We start from the raw sequence: 24693 nt of genomic DNA on the forward strand, positions 1-24693 counted from the left end.
TAGTGCTTGCTTAAATTATGAATTATAACTTCTATGAATGAATAGCTTCTTCTGTCAGCACATGCCTGCCCCCTCTCTTATGCAATTAGAGTGCCCTGTCCATAACTGAAAATTCTCTAATTTTCTCTCAGTGGGTCAGTCAGAAAATGAGTTGACTGTGACACGGTAACAACCACAACTCTAACAAACAAAACCTATGTTCCTCTTCCATTTGCTGTGTTCAGTAGACTGACAGGGAGCTTACTGATAGACGATCAGTCATCCTGTTGCTAACTTGCTGAAGTATATAGTGGCTGATATGGAGAAAAGAGAAAAGAAAGGTTTCCAGCCTCTTAATGCCCTTAAGGGTCCCCACCCTTAAGTGCCCTGCATAGAAACTTTGATTATTCTTTCCATTGTCTTCTCATTCCAATAAGACAAAAATTATAGAGCACATAGACATTCAATGAGCATAAAAATCCATCTTCCACACCACTAGATACAATTGTCTTCCAAAGGGATGCTAGCATCAGATACCAACGAACACTAGGATTATGATAGTCAAAAGAGTCAGATTAAAAGGTGAAACAATTGAAGTATTCTACCAACTTATATAAGACACACACACACACACACACACACACACACACACACACACACACATACACAGAGTGTGCTGTAAGTGAATTCTAGGTTACCAAACAGGGGAATAACAATGTCCCATTAGGTCAAAGTTACTGCCATATGCACACTTATTAAAAATAATAAACTTGCTGTGTAAGCCTGAGTTTTAATATGTGTTTTAATAATTAATTGTAACAGCTTTCTTAATGTGAAACCTAAACACTATTATATTTCCTTCAATGCTAAGACTAGTCATGTTCAACTAAGAGAAACTATCTGTTTCTCTCTCCTTCCCTTCTGGGGACATCTGTCAATATCCAGGGACCCAAGACAAGCCACACATATGGATTCTTCTCCTAGCTTTTCCAAAGCGACTTGTATCCATTTACCATAGCAGCCACACTTATCAGGGATGGGAAATCCCTGTGACTTTCTATCTTAAGAAAAAGAAAGAACAGATAAATGATTTGTTCATGTATTGAAAACTTGGTCCTCAGTGGGGTAATGTTGGGAGGTTGGACCTTTAAGAGGTCCTTACAGTCAATTGGAAAATGTTATGGAATCACAGCTTCTTGAATCTTGCTTAGTTATATGGCCTCTTCCTCTTACAGGTGCTTCTACTGCCTTCGGCCTTGGGATCACCACCAGAGATGTATTGCTTTCCTTCTAGCTTTCAACACTATTTCAAGAGCTATTTATGTCTCTTTTCTGTAAAGTTGATCTTCCTCGGATAGGCTGAGTTTTAATAGTTTACTATAGTAATGATAAACGTTACCCTTCTATGACAAGACGATCAGCCAAATGTCACCATATCTCTAGAAATTCAGGAACTTTTTCCACCTTCTAAGACGTGTAAAGTGCAAGGCGCCAGTCTTTAATCATAATTACATTAACTTTTAACATGCATAGGACTTTAAAATTAGTAGCAAAAAAGCACAAACACAGCTGGCAGGTGAACGTAATTGGAGCTACAGTTTTCAAGGATGAGTCCTGCTTAGAGCAAATGGTTTTGTTAATTGAACATGTATAGACAGGGAATACTTTAGGGGTCAACTAAAACCTAACATGTAACTTTGGCTACTTTGTGAGTCCCTCTTTCTTCGACCCTTCTCTACCCTCTCTCCACCCTTTCAACCCTATAACACTAGATAGGAAAGGAAAAAGAGATAGCCATAAAGGGGATCATGTCATTGTTAGAATACTTACTGTGAATTAGGAGCATTGAGGTCCTTGAAGCATCTTTCCTGTCAGGATGTCTAATTTCCTCCTCCTCCTCCTCCTCCTCCTCCTCCTCCTCCTCCTCCTCCTCCTCCTCCTCCTCCTCTTCTTCTTCATCTCTGTCCCTCTGTCTCTCTGTCCCTCTGTCTCTCTGTCTCCTCTGTCTCCTCCTCCTCCTCCTCCTCCTCCTCCTCCTCCTCCTCCTCCTCCTCCTCTTCTTCTTCTTCTTCTTCACAGGAACCAACCAACAACAAACAAACAACCATGCCTTTCAGGGTTTTAGCATTTATACTCCTTCTGAAATGTCCCCAGGAATCCAAACATCACACAATCACAGAAAGTATATGCCACTGGAAAAAAAAAGTATGCCTCTGGAGGTGCACAAGGTGAATTTGTAGTCTGATTCTGTACACAATCTGAATCAGGTCCTTATCCCACACCCAGGATTAAGGCGAAAAATTCTTATAATGTTTTTGGTTGTTGATAAGAACCAAAATCTCTAAAATTGCCAATAGAAATGTTGGCATCTAGAAATTAAGAGAAACTAAGAGCTCATTTAATAGTGATAAAATTATAGAAAATTACAGGCTGGCCAGAAAATTTAGTGGTCCATAGGATGAACATGGGAGGGAAAAACAGAAATCATTATGAGATTGGGATAGTTCATTTTCTATTATTAACAAAATAGCAGGATTAATTTATTAAAATCGGAGCTTAACTTGGATTTTAGCTTTGGAGTCTGAAAAACTTAAGACACTGTTTGGGGTGGAGAGCTCCAATTCATGTGGAAAATCAAAGAATAACTGGGTGCATGTAAAAAGATAAAATATTAGAGTCAAGCTATCTTGGTTTATACCAAATGTTCTTCTGAAGATAAAACATGGATGAAACTAATTAATCTCTTTTAATGATATCCTTACCTGTAAAAGCTGAATCAAATTTCATCATGAATTTTAGCAGAGATAAACCACATCCAAACAACAACAAGGAATTATAGAACTTAAAATTTACATTTTCTTGGCAGCCTTGTAAACTTATTGGCTCTCTAAAGTGAATAGTGTGTCTGCCCAGTTTTTCTATATAAATTTTTCTGGCTATTAAGACTTCTTTGGGGGGGCTCTAAAAGAATAATGTGGCCAACAACAAAAAAAAAAAAATAGAAGACAGTGTTGAATCCCCAAAAGCTAGATTTTAGATGGATTTAATCATTCAGACAGGGGGTTATTAGAGTTGCCTTTATCAAAAATTGGTATAGGAATTTCTCATTGGGATCCAGTGATCATGCTTTAGGATGTTTATTCAAAAATTAATTGTGATTTTGAAGGGCTATCTGCATTTTTGTGGTTTCTACAGCATGAGTTACAAAGGTTAAAGTATCGAAACAGCCATCAACAGATAGATGGGTAGAGAAAATGTGATACATACATAAAAACATGAAGGGTCATGGAGAGACAGAAAGACACACACACACGGAGAGAGATGGACAGACAGACAGACTCACCCATACACATTCACAGAGAAAGATTAACACACATAGAAAGAGAGAGAGAGAAGTTAGTCATATAAAGAGACAAGTTTGTCATCAATGACGACATGTGCAAACCTCAAGAATACGGTGCAATATGAAGCATGACCGTCATACAAGGACAAATCCTAAAGGATGATATTTCTTTAAATTATCTTAAGTAATCAAATTATTAAAAATGGCAAGTAACCTGGTTATTACCAGGGGCTAGCTGGAAGAAGAAAAGGTAAAATTCAAAACATAAGAAAATTACAGATGTTTCATTTCTCATGTGCTTACAACTCATAATAGAGTACTGTATATACAAAGTTTTGTTGGATGGGGATATCATGTTATGTTCATGACACCATAAAAATTAGAGAAAAGAAAAGAAAACAAAATAATACAAACAAAAGATTTCCATGGGAAAGAACAGCTAAGAGAGCTCAGACAGTTGCATTTCATGCTAATACAGGATTGTTCAGAAAAATCTTTCTAAAGATATTATTATTTTCATATGATTGGTGTCACAGGCAGAAGGGCTTCAAAAGGCATAATGTAAGGACTATTTAGGTAAAAACACATGCAACTGACTTCTATCATTGCAAAACCTACCTGATTTAGATGACTGGTCAACAATGTATTCTATATTTAAATGGGTCTGGGAAGGGAAGCGATGAAGACCTACATGGACAGTATCATTCCTGGGAGTCAAGTTGGCATTTAAAGATGAACATTAAAATATTCACACTCCAAAATAATTGTTCACACCCTATTTGAAGAGAAATATGGGTTTTCTGCAAAGAGTGAATTATCATAAACTCAAATGGTTTCTCCAATGATACTATGTAATTCGATACACAATAAATACATTAAGTTGGTTGGGGATTTAGCTCAGTGGTAAAGTGCTTGCCTAACACGCGCAAGGCCCTGGGTTCGGTCCCCAGCTCCGAAAAAAAGAAAAAAACAAAATAAATACATTAAGTATAAAAGTGACCTTTATTCATCTGATGTAATTGTCATGTTGGAGGCTTACTGCTTCCATCTGGTAACCTAGACCTAGTTCTATAAGCCTCTAGTGTCTCTACAATCTAATCTGGTCTAGAATATTTTCCAGCTTTTGGTGGCCAATAAGTTCACCCCTCCGTTAGTTGGTTTTTGTTGTTCTTGTTGTTGTTTTGTTTTGTTTTGTTTTGTTTTTGTTTTTGTTTTTTTCCTGATCTCCAGATGACTGTTTCACCTCAGCTATGCTGATTCAAACTCCTTTCCATACTAACTATTCAATCTGGCCTCTCTGAATTTCTCCTGAATTACTCTGACTGGTCTCAGACTAACTCTAGCAACCTGCTATAATCTTCTGGTTCCTTTTCATTCTTGACTCATTCTGTCTTTACCTGTGTCTAGTTGTTTAGTTTGTTCTCTCTTCAACCTATCTCTTTAAAACTCTCTGAGCAAAAACTGCTCTCTCTCTCTCTCTCTCTCTCTCTCTCTCTCTCTCTCTCTCTCTCTCTCTCTCTCCCTCCCTCCCTCCCTCCCTCCCCTAGTGGTGCTCTCATAAATAGGCTCGTTTTTCTGTCTGTTCTTGTGAGAGTTGGGTAAATTCTATTTCTTACTCATCCTGTCAAATCTTTTTCTGATTTGTCACTTTGTCTACCATTCAATTAGACATCACTTTTAGACCTGGGGTTTCCATCTACAAAATACATTTACCTTCCTTGTTTGGGATTAAAGGTGTGTGCTAAGGGCTGAGCCACAGCATAACATAATCTGGGGGTTCACAATGTCATCAAATACCCTGTAACAATTAAGCACTCTTTTGAGAGGAGATGGGACTGAGGCAGAGTTTTGTGTAGTTTAAGCTGGCTTTGAACTCACTATGTTACTGAGGATGATCTTGAACTCCTGATGATCCTGACTCCATTCCTCAAGTGCTGAGACTGAATGTGTATACTACCATGCCCAGGTCATGATGCATCATCTGTACTTGGATCTAAGTACACAAAAATAAATCTCAATGCTTAATTTAGGAAGATAACATGGGTACTCTAACCGTCAATGGAAAGATCCCAAAGGCTACTTCACCGATGAATCCTTAAATTTGTCCTTAGTCAGCATCATGTGGAGAGAAAGCTCAGAGCCTATGCCATCAATCCGTTGTTTCTCCATGACTTGAAGGAACTTAAATTGCTGTAAAACCCATAACTTGCTTCTGGAAAGTGACCTAAGCACAAAAGTGAATATGGTTGCTCCTCTCATGAGTCACGCAACACCATTTTAATATCCCAGGTGTTTACATTTAAAGTTCTTGGCTACAACAAAAGTCACCATTTTGTGTTCTCAGCAAGAGGAGAACTTTAACCGATTCTGGAGATGCCCTTTGGTATTGGGATGATTTGTTTGAGGCACTTTAATTCTCTCCTTTCATTCCAAAAATGGACTCATCTTGTCACTTAATAGCATCCCACCACTCAAGCTGCCTGGCTGTTTCTGAGGAGGGATTAATCCATTTCAACACCAGCTGCAAGACGGACACTCCAGGGGAGCAGATGTGCCCTCTTCGCTGTGATTACTTTCAGCTCTCGCTTTGCCCTTTACTGTCTGTTTGAAATTTAACTTTAATGGAATCAGAATGGCATTTACCCAGGGATCAGCTCCAGATTGTGGGAAACTCACAAATAAAGGTTACAACATATTAAGAGTACTAATCGCTTTCTTATTTTTTTTTTTTTGACAGAATTGGCCAATAGTTACCTTCGTATAAGAGCAATTAAGATGACCAGGTACCTTCCTGAGGTAAAAGTAATTAATCATTTCTCTTCTCATATTACCTGGTGCCATCAATCACAAGTGTATCCAGATTAGGATTCCAAAACAGCCACCCAGATTTCTGACATGACAGTAAGCAACCCATTCTACCAAGATGTGGGAAGTAACACAGAATTGCCAAGCACAAATCCAACAGTGGAGTGGAGTTGACAGCTAGGAAGGCCTGCCTACTGCACAGAGGAAGCGTAGGCATTGACTCTCTAATTTTGCTTTGCAAGGAGTTGAGAGATACCCCAAAGCTCTGGAATCCAGTCCTAGATAAGACTTGATTACTTACATTTTTTTCAGTTGTAAGAGCTAGATTTGCTTATTCAAATTCTTTAGAAATGTCACAAGGTGACATTTATATATTTATTATTTAAGCAAATGCCTATTGGAAGAAATGCCTTTCTTTAACACAGTATCTTGATCGCTGATTAAGGAGGAAAGCTCTAACTGAGCCTTCTATTTGAGTGTCTTCTAGACTGGAAAGGATAGAAAACTGTTTCTCCGCTGTGTTTGTAACAGAGTCCAGAAAGAGAATAGAGAGACATATAGAAGACATCTGAACTAGAAGATTAAGAAATGTAACAGGAAAGATGAATGGCTAAGGAAAGTATGGCATGCGTATACAGTGTATACAGTGGAGTTTATTCAGCTATGAAGAAGAATGTAATTATGTCATTTTCTGGACAACAGATACTATATACATACATATATATATACACACATATATATATATGCACATATATCCACATATATATATATATATGTGTGTGTGTGTGTGTATATGTGTGTGTATATATGTGTGTGTATATATATGTGTATATATATACATACATACATATATGTATATATATCCTCAAATAATGATTTCAACCAGTACAATACAAAACATATTACCTCACATTTTAAGACTGGTGGTTAATCTTCATTGCCAAATTAGCTGGTTTCAAAAACACCTAGGTACCTAGGAGATACACCTCTGAGTGTGTCTTGGGGTTATTTCAAACAGGAACACCTGATAATGACTAGGTACTAGCATTCCCTGTCTCTACTTCCTGACTGGATTCAGTGTAACCAGTTGATTGGTGCTTCTTCTGTTCTCTGAGTTCTTGTTTCCTGTGTAAAATCTATGATTCACATGAACAGAAAAATTCCAGTGAAGTAGTGAGGATGCTATTTTTAAAAGAAAGGAAAGAAAGAAGGTAGAAACTCCATGCTAAACAGAAGGGCCTTGAGGGGGGTTGTCGGGAACCGATGAGACAGATTGTGTGTGCTAATGAATTTATCCATAATCTAATGGATGTCTGGTCAAGGTCCCATCAGCAAATTTATAAACATGAGTCTGTACTATTTATTTTACTTGAGAATGGGGAAATTAATTGTAAAGGAGTAGGCATAACATGGAAGTGGTCCATGTGGTATCATTTCAATTGACCTAGTCATGCTAGAAATGAACCTGCTATCAATCCACCAACAGGAGATGCGTTCACCCCTCTCTACCTACCTGTCATCGACTCTGCCTGTATTTTGCCTCAGTGATGTGCAAGAAAGCAAACATACGCAGTTTATTGCAACAGCAGATAAAGGTAACAGGAATTTTTGTGTAAGTTTTCCGGTTTTCTGTGTGAAAGGTGAAATAAAGTTTATTTTCTAAAACTGAAGGAAAGATTTAATAGTAATTGAAAGTTTAAGGAGATCAAAGAGTATAAAAATAGTATAAGAAGAGATTATAAATCTTATTTCCAGGCACAGTTTAAAAGATACCCTTGAAATTTAATGTCAAAAGGTTAAAAAGACACCAGCGAGCATGGTTTTGTGTTTTCGTTCCAGCAACAGTGACAAGCTGGTGTAGTTCGAGGCAGCAGGTGAAGGACTGAGCTATCCTTTGCCAAAGTGCAGTGGAGCAAAAGGAAAAAAGCTCAAGATCAGATGGACAGACCATGAACACGAAGTGGCAAACGTGGCAGAAGAGAACACCAGATGGGTGGTTCCCTCTTGGGTAGAATCATGTTTGAGTTAATACATGAAAGGCAGTGAGCTGAAAGTGTAGTAAAAATAACAAACAGTACAGGATGGATACAATTCAGATTTGGAAATGGTTCACCATATTGATAATAATGATTTATAGAATACATGAAGCTGTTAAACAATTTAGCAGCCATAAACTGATGAAGAGCAACACCTAACCTTTACCATCTGATCTACTCTAGTGTTAAATGTTGCACGCTTTAACAGGACTTCTTATCTACCATGTTGCAAGTACTACCTATGAGACACTTGTGCATGAACAAGACAAGTCCTTCAAGTGTAGCCTGGCTTTGGACTTGGACTTGAACTGTGAAGAGTGCTCCACAGGCCTGTGTATTCAAGGCCTGTATATTTATCCTGTCACACGCCCAACGGTCTTGCCTGCAAGAACGACTCGGGCAACAGGATTCTTCTATGAACAAACCTTTATTGTACAGCTCTTTGAACAGGGACCCCCGAGGGAGGAAAAAGGCACTGCTTATATGATTAGGAGACTGTGTCACTACCGATTGGTGCAAGCCCCAATGCCCAATTTGCATGCCCTGAGAGTGGGCTGTGACGTGCTTGGCTCATGCGCACTGCGTCCTTCGGGGTGGACAACAGCTGTGCCCTGTTGACTCACTCACAGGAAATCGGCCCCACGTTGGGCGCGGTACGGGCGGCTACTAACAGACAACAGCTGGTACGGGCAGCTACCAACAACCCCCATCTGGTTACACAGCTTAGAGAAGCAGGTGAAGTTTTAGGATGGCTTAGTTTGTAGAAGTAGGTCACTAAGGGCTTGACCTAGCACTTGACCTGCTAGTTCCTGACTCTCCTTCCCTCTCCCTTTCCTCCCTGGTTTCCAGAGGTGTGTGTGTCTTTGTACTATCAAACTCTCTCCACCATGATGCTCTGAAGAATCTCAGGTCCACCCAAAGCCCCTGACACCAGCAGTCAAAAGCAACCCTTCTCCTTCTAACTTGCTTATCTCAGATATTTTTCTCAGCAACAAAAGACTGAATCAAACACATAACTGCAGGTCCACTCAGTATTTGACTCTTCTATTGAAAGCTAAGAAAGCACCGTCTACCTAAGGACATTCTACCTACATCCAGTCTACCTAAGGAAGGAACCCAGTCTCCCCCATGCCTCTCTAGCAACATGGAAACAATAGCCTTTGCCAGTTTAATCTTCTCAATTTGTATTTTCAATGATCTTTAATCCCAAGCCCCACATTCATAGGCTGACATTTATATCATCAAAAACACAAAAGTGGATTATTGTAGCAATTTTTCAGCCTCTTTGTTTTGGCGTCATCTGCTCTTAAAACAAGTGTTCTGTGTTTCTCTTGGGCTAAACTGTAAAGCTCCTTAAACTGTTTCCATAGCTATGTACCCCGTAGAAGAATGTGTTCATTTTAACAAAACTAGTCACTGCTTCCCACTGTGAGCCTGTCTATCCTGGCTGGCCACATCTTTCTTTGGTTCTCAGCAGGCCACACATACCTAGTGCCCGGACACTTGTTTTTTTTCACAAGTTAACCTTTGCAAAGACCTTTCTCTTTCAGGAATGCCCTCACCATTCCTCCAAATCTCCTTCTTCTGTAGCTACTACAGTGCACACTTCATTCACCTCATGCGTGCCCTTCTTCAAAAGCCTTCTTGGACTTCAATAGCTTCACCCATGTGCCCTCAGCTTCCATTTCTTCCCATATTGAGGCATTGCTCATGTTAAGATTGCCTGTTTATGGTTTGTCTCTCCTCTGAATCGTGGGTTTGTCTTTGCAGAACTTTTTTTCCCAGTTGAACATCTCACCGTACTTTACACATTTTTAGAGGATAGGATGGGAAATCAATGCAAAATTCTGAATGGATGATCGACACTTAACAAATCCTAGTAAATAAAAATAATAATAGCCTTTGAAATTTAATCATAGCTTTAACTATGAGTGTACATTCTGTGGTTCCAGGTTTATACACTAAAGGATGGCAAGCCAATGAGGCATCTGGAAAACACTGAGCTGCTTGGACATTAAACTTCAGGGTTCAATCGACCCAGGCACGTTAGGGTCTCCTAGACTAGAAAGTGTTACTGAGGAGAGATGACTAACACCGTGCAGAGCACCGTGGGTTTGTCTTAGTCACTTACAGTGAATGTTTGGCTCTAGGTACATTAGCTTTCTCTCCTTAGTTGAAAAAAAAATGCTCTTTGCATTAAATTGATACAGAGCAAAAGAGCAGGTATATTTGATGGCTGGGATAAGGACGTGACATTACATGACATTTTCTGTCATTTTGTTTTAACTTCATGAGGTAATACCTTCACCTGATGTGTTTGGTAAAAGATTTCTAAGAGTGAAAACCACCTTCAGGCAATCAGCACAGTGGGGGTTAAAACAGAGATTGAACTCTCTGGCTTTGGTGTTGCTCGATTCTATTCGAACCGCCTTTACTCACTCAGCCTAAGGTCTTCAAATTCCAGTGGCTCCTTCACCTGGCCATGCTGAGCTACAGAGATGCAGAAGAGGATGCCATGGGCTCATCGGCCTGATGCACGCTCCCTGTGTCTGCCTTTCTCTTGATCAAGAGGCTACCTAGGATGCCCACAGTGGAACCAGGTAGATAAGGACCATCTCGGGTATTCCTCCTAGATTACCAAATGGATGGTGTGATCCAAATCAGAGGATTATTACCTGTATCTCTGTTTTACTTCATCAGCTGTCTTCGAGTTGGGGATTAGAGCACACGTAGTATTGAAATGTGTTTCCTAACCTAGTGGAAGGAGCCATTGAAAGAAAAGTGCGCCTAAGGGAAAACTTGCAGTTCAGAGGCAGGGCCCTTACACTGCCTCTAACTCACCAACAGTGTTATTGGACATTCAGCCCCCTTGAGCCAAAACCTATAAAATAAAGATTGTCTCCATAAAGGGCTGTTGTGAATAGCAGCTGAGATCACACATGCAAATGCTTAATAAAAGCCTTCTCAGAGCTGCCAATCAAGAAAGAATACCCATTCTCCCAAGGAGTTCAACAATCCACTTGGGACACAAAAATTTACATAATTAACCATAACAAAATGTTATAAATATAATTAAGCAAGCCCTATGGGACTAACTACAAGGACATAATTAATTCTGCTGGAAGGGGATAGAGGAGAGGAGGGGGAGATTTTACAAAAAAGCCTCTGAGTTTGCTGTTAGCTGCTGATTTTCTTCTCTTGGCCTCTTTAGCCATCAGACAACATATATGCTCTGGTAACCAACTATAAAAAAAAAAAAAAAAAAAAAAACTTTCTTTTGGTGCCGTACCCTCTCTTGTCAATTATTCCTTTCTTCCTCCTATTTAAAGCACAACATGGGAATATTTGGGTGTGTTCATGCAGTGGGGGTTGTTTTAAAATTACTATAATCTAGTGAATATTCTTTCTATTCTGCAGATAACTGTGGAGCTTCTCCTCTTGGAAGAGCACCTAGCTTAGGTTCTCTTCTTTTCTCTCCAAACCCTTCCTTTTAAAATCTTATCTGGCCCTTTAAGTTTACATGTATTATTCATTGCACAATGACTCTTGGGTATGTATTTTCAACTTTTATCTCCTTCTTGAGCACGTAACATATTGTATATTCAACAACAGTTGATTTGATGTGGCCATATGCATGTCTAAGAGGCTTTCCAAACACAAGTCTAATGAATAATGATTTTTCCAAATGTCCCTTAACAAAACAAGTTCAATGAAATCTAACCTCTAAGTGGTACAACATTTGCTAGTATATGCACTTTCATCCTCATTTGTCAAGGACAAAAGTAAAGAAAGTGAAAATGAAAGAAAAGAAGAAGAGGAAGGAAAACTGAAGGAATAAAGGAAGGAGGAAAAAGTTTATTCATTTATCAGTATGTAAACGGTGACAAGAACTGCTGTTAATTCCCTTTGTTCACACCTCAGCCATTTCTGACCCATCACTAAATCCTACTGGCTCTAGTCCTTTCTTCATCTCCCTCCACCTCCCCAGGAACTGCCATGGTTATGTCTCACCTACACCCATGCAAGAGCATAGTGTATTTTGTTTATAGAACATAATATATTATATTTATATGTAGAGAGAACACATTAGTTATTTTCCTGTCACTTTGATAAAAAACAAACAAACAAAATCCACCATGACCAATGAAGCTTATAGAAGGAAGAGTTACTTGGGATTATGGTTGCAGAGGGGTGTTAGCAGGAACAGTAGGCTGAGAGCTTAGATATTGAACTGCAGGCCCAAAGCAGCAAGACATAGTGACTTAGGCCCTTTAATCTCAAAACCCTCTGCTCATGGCCATGCTTCCTCCAGCAAGGATGCGCCATCTAAACCTCCCCAAATGGAACTGCGACCAAGCTCTCAAATGCCTAAAACTCTGAGGGATACTTTCTCATTCAAACTATTATATATGGCAATCACCTTACACTGTCTAACCATGGCTTACCAGTCTCTAATCATCATAAAACTGCTAAAGTGGTTTTAATAATGGGTTGGAGAAATGGCTCTGTGGTTTAAAACACTTTGATTGGATTTAAGATGGAACCTGAATCCCACGCTGCTAAAACAGCCAAGAACATAAGATTAGGTAGGTCGTGGGCCTTGCATAAATCCTACTTCTGTTATTCTGCTAAATGCGTGGGTAAGATGTGACACATGTACACGATGGAGTATTACTCAGCTATTAAAAAGTGTATGAAATTTGTAAGCAAATGAACGGAACAAGAAAACAAAGTCATCCTAAGGGAGGTAATCCAGACACAGAAAGACAAACACTGCATGTACTCACCTAAAGTGGTTATTAACTGCAAAGTAAAGGATAACCATGATTTGTGCATAAACTCACAGACAGACAGACAGACATGTATGTACCAATAATAATCAAAGAAAAAGAGGCTATCAACTTGATGGGGGAGGGACAGGCTAGAGTGAGGAAGTGGAAAGTGCAATGATGTAATCCTATTTCAGTTAATATGAATACAAATAGAATTAAAAATTAAAGTAAGTATTTTAGAAATGTTATTTTCATGAAATACAGATCATGGGATACTTCCCTGGTTTTAGGACTTTTTAGAATTTTTAGAGTGACGGCTCAGGCTGGTGAGGATGTGGAGCAAGGAGAACACCCCTCCATTGCTGGTGGGAGTGCAAATTTGTACAGCCAGATTGGAAATAAATATAGTTGTTTCTCAGAAAATTGGGAAAATCAATTTTCCTCAAAACCGAGCCATCTCACTCCTGGGCACATACACCAAGTACATCCTACCCTACTATAAGGGCACATACTCAAATATGTTCATAGCAACTTTATCCAAAATAGCCAGAAACTGGAAACAACCTAGGTGTCCCTCAATTAAAGAATGGTAAAAAGCAAAAAATGTGGTACATCTTCACAATGGACTGTTACTCAGCTATTAAAAAGCATATGAATGGAACTAGAAAAAAATCATCCCGAGGGAGGTACTGCAGACAGAGAAAGACAAACACTGCATGTACTCACCTAAAGTGGATATTAACTGTAAGGAAAGGGTAGCCAGGCCACCCATAATCCACAGACACAGTAATAAGGAGGGCTCAGAAGGAAACACATCAATCTCCCCAGAAAAAGAAATAGAATAGATTCCATGAGGGACTGGTGGCAGATGTGAATGGGAACAGGAGGAAACAGGTAGGGGAAAGGAGGGAGAGTATACTGGGAGAGACAACGGGAAATGCGGAGGTATTACAGGGGTGAGGCAGACACCTATTGCAATGGAAACTCCCAGGAATCTATGAGGGTGACCCTAACTAAGACACCCAGTAATGGGATAACAGAGCCTGAATTGGCCATTTTCTGTAACCAGGCAAGACTTCCAGTGAAAGAACTGAGACACAAACACAGCCACAAAACCTTTGATCTACAGTTTGTCTTCTCTACAAGGTGCTGGGGTAAAGGTGGCACAGAACTCACGGGGTTGACAAATATTAATACACGGCACTTGGGAGTCATGCCACAAGAAGGATTCCATACCTGATAGTGCCTACCATAATCCAACCAGAGGGTAGATAGTTCAGAGATGTAAGATAGAGTCAAACACAGGGTGGGAGGTGGGGGAGTCAATGAAGTGATTCCTAATGATACTCTGCTATACTTGTAGTGTGGTGCCTACATCATTAGCAAAGAGGCATCATCCAGCAACTGTTGGGAGGAAATACAAAAACCCACAACCAAACAGCTTGATCCTGAAGAACGGGGGAAGGAAAGATTTTAGGAGCCAGAAAGGTCAAAGAAACCACAAGAAAATTAAAAGAATCAACTAAGCGGAGCTCATATGGACTGACAGTAACTAAACTGACAATCAGTGAGCCTGTAGGGATCTCGACTAGGTCCTCTCCATATATGTTATGGTTGTGTAGCTTGGCCTTCTCGTAGGACAGTGGGAGTCGGGCTGTCTCTGATTCTTTTGACTGCTTTTCAGACTCTTTTCCTCCTACTCGGTTGCCTCATCCAGCCTTAATATGAGGAGAGGCACCTGGTCTTATTGCAATTTGATATATCATGTCTGGTTGATATCCTTGGTAGGTCTGCTCTTTTCTGGAGGGAAATGGAGAAGGAGATCTAGGGGAAAGTGAGGGATGAGGAGAGAGGATTGGGAGGATAGGAGGGAAAGGGAACTGCAGTCAGGATTTAATATAAGAGAGAAGAACGAAAGAAAGAAAGAAAGAAAGAGAGAAAGAAGAGAAGAGAAGAGAAGAGAAGAGAAGAGAAGAGAAGAAATGGAGTGAAAACATGTTGGCAGCCATTCAGGACTTAGCTTGATAGAGCAGAAAGGATACAACTAAAGAAAAACATAACATTCACAGAATAATCATAAAATGAAATAAAATAGAGTATCCAATAGAAAAAAATAATGATAAAGTAAATATTTTGAAAATCTGATTTTCATAACGTAACAAACTCTGTAGTACACCCTTTTGCTCATGTTTTAGAGGTCTGATAAAATGTCCTCTCCGAGGCAGCTAAGTTCCATGACCCACACCCAAGGATCATTTTCTATCCCGTTACTAAACCCGACATCTTCAAACTGTGTAGTCCCTTTTTACTGGATGGTACTTGGATGCTTGTTTTTCTCTCCCTCCCCTTGGCTGTACCTTTTACTGCTGTGTCTCTGGCTCTTCTGGTCAGTGCCTAGAATTTGATAAACACTCACAGACTGTTTGTTGAATGGAGGAGCAAACATCTAAGTGGAGTTCTGGAAGCACTAGGTAAGTGACAATGCTGCTATTTCAAATTGAAAATATAGTATCCTGTATGGCTTTACTTATCCATTTTTTTCCAGTGGCAAATGAATATGAGAATATGTCACTGGGAGAAGTCAGTGGTGAAGTTGGAGGGTGACTTATAGTCAGTGGGATTCTGGAAAAGTAGGTCTCAGGTCACTATAAGGACAAAAAGGCATAATTGAGACTGGCAGGGCACTTCACCAACACTAGAAGACCCTGTGCCTAGGATGGTGTGTAGAAGCATTCATTTGCCTAGAGTGAGAGTAAGAATAGCCCTTTTCCTCTTAGGTGGATAAGAAGGGCAAAGTCAAGAGCAATGGTTGTTTCCTTCCAAGTGTTAACGACAAGTAAACCCATTTTCCAGGGAGGTATCTCTATCAGTGCAAGAGACTGAGTGAAATTGGGATGCTACTTAAAGCAGCCATCTCTACACAGCCCCTTCAAAGTGAACCAGAAAGATCGCAGGCCTCACACTGTGCACCTCTGTGAGAACCCCAGATGCCATGGTCAACAGCATTTGTGCAAAGAAAGCTCCAAACACAGTAAGTGCAGCCCCCAGGCCCTGTACAGCTGCAGGCTGCTGCTTTGGTGAAGACACTGGCGTGCTCGCTGACTGCCACCAGTCTCCAGTTACTGAGGGCTTTTCACAGGGAGCCTTGCAGTCCTGGTTTCATCTTTCTTCTGTGAAAGAGTCTGTATGGATTTTTGCTCTTATGAATGGTAGGAAAACCCATCCCTCATAAAAACTCATCCACACCCACTGCCGAGGCCAGGAAATGTGGTAAGTGCACTGTGTGTGCCATCAGATCATTGCCTAAAGCTTCCTTTAACTCACCAGTGCCAAAAGCAACCTCCTGTCTAGACACTGAGTCCTTGATTCAGTGTTAGATGGTCATTGGCACCATTGAAAGCACACCGTGCTAACACCAGAAGGTGACGTTGTGTCTTTATGGGCTGTTTTAAACAACAATCATGACTGGTACTCACTCATCCTGTTTTGCCTGCTTTCCAGATAACTTATGAGTTCCAGGCTCACACACACACACACACACACACACACACACACACACACACACACACACACACACACACACACACAGACACAGAGAAAGAGAGACACAGATACATACATGCAGACATGGAGACACTCAGAGACAAACAGAGACACACACAGACACAAAGATACACACACACACACACACACACACACGGATAAGTATCATCAAAAAAACTAGGCAATGCTTCAGAGATATTTTGAAGTATCTGTGTTAATGTCACTGAAACCTTGGCAAGGTAGAAGTTGATTTATTAAAATTTGTCAACTAACTGGATCCCCAGAGCTCCCAGAGACTAAACCACCAACTAGAGTATCCATGGAGGGATCAATGGCTCCAGGTACGTATGTAGTAGAGGATGGCCTTACCTAACATCAATGGTTGGGGAGGCCCTTGGTCCACTGGAGGCCTGATGCCCCAGCATATGGGGATGCTCGAGCTGTGAGGCAGGAGTGGATGAGTGGGTGGAGGAGCAGCCTCATAAAGGCAAAGGGGCGGGGGAGAGGGGGAATAGGATGTGGTATGTGGAGGGATAACCAGGAAGGGGGATATCATTTGAAATGTAAATGAATAAAATGATTAATAAAAAAAATTGACAACCCTCAAAGTGAATACAAGGTGACACTTCCTGTCAAGAAAATCTTGCTTCCACAGGATGACTTTTTATCACCCTAAGCACATTAAAATCATCTGAGAAGTTATTTTTAAAACTACATCAAGAGGTTATGATTTAATTGGCTTGAGGTGGGATCTGATGATAGACATTTTCTTTAACTCCCTGGAATGTTCTAATGAGCAGTTGTCGTGGAAAAGCAGCACTCTTGATGGATGAGTAAGAACCTGGAACTTCCCTAGAGCCAGGCTAGGAGAGCAGATTCCAGCTTTGAAGCAATGACTTGTATATATATATAATAATCCGCAAACAGCAATACACTATAAAATAAATGAGAAATATGGAACACACCAGGCTTAGCTGGAAATCAGTGAGATAAGGAAGATGCACTGTTTAGTTAAAAGGCCTTAATCACGATTGCACTGTACCTCTGGGCGCTGGTCGGTAGAGTAGCGGGTGAGTAGTGTAATGCTTTGTTGGTTATGATTCTTCTGGTGACAGTTTTGATACCCTTACCCTTTGAAATTTACCTTTTCCATATCTACTGCCATAGGAAACCAACTCCCTGTGTCATTTTTCCACTTGAAGGCCCACTCAAATGTACTGAGGTAGGTAGGGGAGGAGGAAATCCTTTTAAATGAACCTTCAGGCTATGTCAGAGCAGTTTAAAGGCCAGAAAAATATGGTCATGAAACTGGTAAAGTCAGTAGTGTTTGGAAATTTCTCAGCAGGACAAGGAACAGTTGCCAAGCATCACTCAGTTTGTGTTTTATGGCTCTTTGGAAGCCAATGGCTGTTCTGCGTCATCCTCTCAGAACTCTGGAGCCATGGTTCCACTTAGCTTTTCCATTTCTCCAGCTGCTTCCAAACTCCTTGCTAATACAGGTTCACCGACTCTCTCATTCACCCAGTTTGTATTGCTTCCTTACTGACATACAAATGGTCAGGATGTCCAATGGCCATCATGCAACCTTTTCAGTCATCAACTTCTCCATTGGCAGGAAAGTGAGATGGATGAAGTGATTAATCTCAGTCCTTTGTCTTCCTTGGATATACGGAAATAAAACCTAACCAAATACAGACAATAGAGGCTATTTACATTGAATCATTATTATTTGTGTTTTAGCAGAGATGCAAAGGTGGAAAGAACTGTGGGAAACTTTACATTGAAAGAAGACCTCTGCGACATCTTGACTGCAGATTGTTGGCTTAGGAAGGCCATGGCCAAGCTAGGTGGGAACCAGGAATTAACTGAAAGTGGTTGATGAGAGAGGTCTATACCTAGTTTTCTCTGTTTGGCCCTAAATTGGATATAAGAACAGAAATTATGAGTTTGTTGTTTATGTTTTTTATTTTTGTGTTCGTTTTTGTTTTGTCTTGAGACAAGGATTCATGCGTCCCAAGTTGACCTTAACTCCCTTTGTCCCCGCCTTCCTAGTTCTGGGTTTACAGGCACTTCACGTGAAACTCCCAATATGCAGTGCTGAAAATTTAACCCCCCAAATCTCTAATTTCCTGGACAGAAATTAAGGATGCCATCAGTTATCAATTAAATCCTAGTCATGTGTGGCCACTTGTTTTCCAGGATTACTGTTTGACTTCTGGGGTTGTTTCAGTGGATGGCCCTCTGACCTTTGGTAAGTATGACTTGTGTATGGTGTGTTGATTCACCAGGCTGGCTACTATAGATAGGGGTAGATTCCTAGGAAGAATGCCATAGGTTATAGGTCAAAGTTCAGTTTGGTATGTGATCTTGTCATTCCATTTGTATATTTAATTTCTCAAACCATCAAGAAAGTGGGCTGTGGTGTTATTTAATCTTCTGTTTCTAGTCTGTCCCACATACCAATGACAATGATAGCACACTAACAATATTACTCATTGAATACGAACTTTAAAAAATTTACCTTTATAAAAATTTCATAGATGTATACATTGAACACAGAATATTTCTCATATTTCCATTGCTACTCTCATTTCCTTCTCTTTAGTGCCCTTGTTCCCCCTAAAGAGTTTTAACTCTACATATATACACATATATATATGTGTGTGTGTGCATATACATATTTGTATGTTTTTTATGCATCTATATAAAATCCAAGAAACACCAGCAAAAGAAAACATACTATATTTGTCTTTTTAAGATTGTCTTAATTACGAAATGTATATAAGAAATATTCAAGTTAATAAAAAAAAAGATTGTCTTAATTGGCTTAATACAATTATTACCATTTTCTTGTAAGCAACATAACTTCATTCATTATGACTGAGGAAAACAATTCTGTTCAGCTCAAGACCGAATACTGTTGGAGACAGCCTTTGCAGAATATATAATCATATTTCCAAAATGAGATGACCAAGCCTCATAGAGGCCTGGGGGAACACAGCAAATACATTGTTTAGCTTAAGTCCCTGGACTGAGTCATTAATGAAGGTCATATGAAGTCCAGAGTTTCAGGGACAATTCAACACACAGGCCTGGCAGCATTTTGTACTTACAGGAGCTGTTTCTATGCTGCCTAGAAATTTCTGCCTGGTGCCTTGGCCCTTCCAAATGGCAACACAAAGTACATTATTGTAATACAGGGGCATACAATAACTTCCTTCTACACAAACTCACAGATCATATCCTGCCTCGAGGAACAATGGCCCAGTACGGATTTATCATTACTGCATCCTTAACTGTCACTCAGGATTCCACAGCGCCACATTCCCCTCCTTGGCTTTAAATCTATGGTTAATTTGAAATCACATTCCTGCTTTTGTTATCTCTGGCTCTCCTCCAGGGATCTTATCAGGATGTGTTTATACGTAATAAGGATTAGGAATTTTATTTTCTTAGCAGTTGGCTGTAGCATTTGTCATGGAGAGGGACAATAAACTAAAGCTCAAAAGCTAAAATCGAACCCCTGGTTGTAATAGAAGCCGAGATTTCTGCAGGCCTAACTAAATATATACACTCTGCCAAAGGCAGCAGGGGAATTATTTTTTATTATGTTGCAAAGCGTGGAAAATGCTAGCAAAAGACAGAAAGCAAGAGAATTCCTATAATACCTTGCAGCTTTCCAAAACATTTTTCACTCTAAACTAATAAAATTCTGGCTGTTATTGGAACTTTCGTGGAAAGCAATGTACAGGATATATTTTGGTCCTGGTTTACAAGGCAAAATTTCAGCTCTGTCATTTTATTCTCTATTCTGATGTTTTGATTTCTGGGGTCTTGTTGACAGTAGTGGGGCTCTCTCGTCTAAAGTCAAACAGTTCCTAGGGATGGTAAATAGGCAACCCACTAGTGTGGTTTTTAAGAAGCAAACCAACTGATCTAGAATCATATCCCAAACCCCTCCATCATCAGGTTCCCACATGCTGGGCTACTCTCTGTACATAATCATCCCAGGACCAAGAAAGACCTACAGAGCCAATGACATCACCACATCCTGATGAGCCTATGTGTCTGCTGACTCGAAATGCTTTCTCACATGCCTACAGGGAGCATGGCCACCTTCTAAGTCTCTATGAGGACAGCATCTTTCCTATGACAATCACTCTCCAAACCATTGGCCTTTCTGTACCTCACATATTTCTATAACAGAATCTGAACACGTTGGTGGAAATAATCCAAAGAAAAATAAATGGAAATACGTTTTGAGCATTACTGACACTGCTGGATTGTCAGAGCAGACACTGGGGCTGGCCACGTTTACTTTAACCTCTGAGGAAGAAGGAATGAAGGCATATGACAACTTCAGAAGGATATAGCTAAGCTTCATATCACCTATCTCCTTCATTTTTTTCCTCGAGTGAAAGACTAAATCAGTAAAACAATTCATAATATCTTTTTTCATAGCACCAGAGATTCTCCTACATCCATGAGACTGATATGCAGATGGCTCCTGGCTTATGAGGAGCTGGTCTTTGCTACTTGGTGGGTTCCTTTCTTTTCTACCCTTTATCCTCCTAATTTAACACACTAATACTAGAAAGGAAAGAAACAGGAATAGACTGAAAAAGTGAGAAACAAGGAGAGAGACAGAGAGAGAGAGAGAGAGAGAGAGAGAGAGAGAGAGAGAGACTCCTTTTGCTTTTTTTTTTTTGATCACAGCTAACAAACCACAACCAACCTCTATACATGGCCAACAAGTGCCCACTGCCTCTCCAGGGCCCTCACAATTATGTTACTTCTGAAATCTTCCCAGAATTCAAAATATCACACAATCACAGAAATTATCAATAGCTGGCAAAATCATGTTTCTTCTAGAGCATGAAGCAAATCACAGCCAACTACTTTGGACAGTCTAAAGCAGCCCACATGCCTACCCCTGGGATTAAAATGAAAGCACATTCTTATGTATTTCTGTGCTTTTTCTTAAGAAACCAAAATTCCAAATTTTTCACAGATGTCACTACCCATCTTGCTGAAGATTTGCTGGCTTCAGGATAGTACAAGAGTGATACAAATGCAGTAGGTATTATATGCTTTCATGCATCTTTCCCTATGCTAGTGTTTTGTGATGTATTCTCTGGAATGTGAACAAAGGAAGAGAACCACAGCTTGACTGCACAGAAGGAAGCAACTGGCATCACAAGGCACTATAGGCTAAGTATGTAGCTCTAGAAGTTAGCTTAGGCATATTAAATGCACATGCTACTTCCTATATTCTTTTTTTATATTTTATTTATTTACATTTCAAATGTTATCTCCTTTCCCAAATTTCCCCCTGGAAACCCCCTATCCAATTCTCCCTTCCCAATGCTTCTGTGAGGATGCTCCCACTGCCCCCCACCCACTCCCACCTCAACATCCTGGTATTCCCCTACATTGGGGAAACAAGGCTTTTCATCCTACTGATGCCATCCTCTCCTACATATGTGGCTTGAGCAATGGGTTCCCCCATGTGTACTCTTTGGTTGGTGGTTTAGTCTCTGGGGGCTCTAGAGGGTCTCATTGGTTGATATAGTTGTTTTTCCTATGGGTTGAAAACCCCTTCAGCTCCTGCAGTTCTTTCTCTAACTCCTGCACTGGGAACCCCATCCTCAGGCCAGTGGTTGCCTTCAAGCATCTGCCTCTTTATTTGTCAGACTCTGGTAGAGCCTCTCAGGAGACAGTTATATCAGATTCCTGTCAGCAAGCACCTCTCAGCATCCGCAATAGTGTCTAGATCTAGTATCTGTATATGGGATGGATCCCCAGGTGGGGCAGTCTCTGGATGACCTTTCTGTCAGTCTCTGTTCCACACCAGAATTCAAGGCCCATACCTAAACATTGCAAAAACAATATAGAGTAAACCAGTAGCCAACATCAAACTAAATGGAGAGAAAATTGAAACAATCCCACTAAAATCAGGGACTAGACAAGACTGCCCACTCTCTCCCTATCTATTCAATATAGTACTCGACATCCTAGCCAGAGCAATCAGACAACAAAAGGATGTCAAAAGGATACAAATTGGAAATGAAGAAGTCAAACTATCACTATTTGCAGATGATATGATAGTATACTTAAGTGACCCCAAACGTTCCACCAGAGAACTACTAAGCCTGATAAACAACTTCAGCAAAGTGGCTTGGTAAAAAATTAACTCAAACAAATCAGTAGCCTTCCTCTACTCAAAGGATAGACAGGCTGAGAAGAAATTAGAGAAATGATACTTTTCATAATAGTCCCAAATAACATAAAATACTTCAATGTGACACTAACTATACAAGTGAAAGATCTGTATGACAAGAACTTCAAGTCTCTAAAGAAAAGAAAAATTGAAGAAAGTCTTAAAAGATGGAAAGATTCCCCATGCTCATGGATTGGCAGGATTAATATAGTAAAAATGGCCATCTTGCCAAAAGCAATCTACAGATTCAATGAAATCCCCTTCAAAATCCCAACTCAATTCTTCATAGAGTTAGAAAGAGCAATTTTCAGATTCATTTGGAATAACAGGAAGGCCCAGGAGAATTAAAAACTATCCTCAACAATAACAGAACTTCTGGGGGGATCACCATCTCTGACCTCAAGCTGCATTACAAAGCAATAGTAGTAAAAACTACATGTTATTGGTACAGAAACAGGCAGGTATATCAGTGGAATAAAATTGAAGACCCAGAAATGAACCCACACACCTATTGTCACTTGATCCTTGACAAAGGAGCTGTAACCATCCAGTGGGAAAAAGACAGTATTTCCAACAAATGGTGCTGGTTTAAATGTTGGTCAGCATGTAGAATAGATCGATCTATTCTTATTTTCTTGTACAAATCTCAAATCCAAGTAGATAAAGGATTTCTACATAAAACCAGATATACTCAAACTAATAGAAAAAAAGTGGGGGAAGAGCCTGAGCACATGGGCACAGGGGAAAACTTCCTGAACAGAATTCCAATGGCTTATACTCTAAGATCAACAATGGACAAATGGGACCTCATAAAATTGCAAAAGCTTTTGTAAGGCAAATGACACTGTCAATAGAACAAAATGGCAGCCAACCAGTACTTTGAATTTTCAACATGCATGGGATAGATGTGTTTCATCATAAGTTAAAGAGCATCCATAAACCCTTTCAGCTCCTTCAGTCCTTTAAGTCCTCCATTGGGGTCCCCATGCTCAGTCTGATAGCTAGGTTGCAAACATATTTATCTGTATCAATAACGCTCTGACAGAGTCTCTCAGGAGACATCTATATCAGGCTCCTGTCAACAAGCACTTCTTGGCATCAGCAATAGTGACTGGGTTTGGTGGCTGCATATGGGATGGATCCCCAGGTGGGGCAGTCTCTGGAGAGCCTTTCCTTCAGTCTCTGATCCACTCTTTGCCCCTACATTTCCTCCCATGAGTATTTTCTTTCCTCATCTAAGAAGAATTGATGCATTCACAATTTGCTCTTCCTTCTTCTTGAACTTCATATGGTCTGTGAATTGTATCTTGGGTATACCAAGCTTTTGTGTTAATATCCTTTTATCAGTGAATGTATACCATCTGTTTTCTTTTGTGATTGGGTTATCTCACTCAGGATGATATTTTCTAGTTCCATCCATTTACCTAAGAATTTCATGAAGTCATTGTCTTTAATAGCTGAGTAGTACTCCATTGTGTAGGGGTTTGTTACTTCATAGGAAGAACAACAATATCCACCAACCAGAACCCCCAGAGCACCCAGGGACTAAACCATCAACCAAGAGTACACATGGGGGGACCCATGACTCCAGCCACATATGTAGCAGAGGATGGCATTGTCTGGCATCAATAGGAGGAGAAGCTCTTGGTCCTGTGAAGGCTTGATGCCCCAGTGTAGGGGAATGCCAGGGTGTTGAGGTAGGAGTGGGTGGTTGGAAAGGGGAGCATCATCATAGGAGCAGGAGTAGGGGAGATGGGAGAGGGGGAACCAGGAAAGGGGATAACATTTGAAATGTAAATACATAAACTATCCAATAAAAAATACTTCAAAAATTATATTGTTATACAGACAAGCAGTAAAAAAATCAAATCAAATAAAATATTAATGAAAAAATAAAGAACAACCATAAGAGGAAGACATCAGAAAGGTCCATGATCTTGTCTCTGAAGCACAGCACATATCTTTAATCCTGTACCTTAATTCTGCTCTCACTTG

The sequence above is a fragment of the Rattus rattus genome, chromosome 2 (genome assembly GCF_011064425.1).
Source record: "Rattus rattus isolate New Zealand chromosome 2, Rrattus_CSIRO_v1, whole genome shotgun sequence".
Lineage (NCBI taxonomy): Eukaryota > Metazoa > Chordata > Mammalia > Rodentia > Muridae > Rattus > Rattus rattus.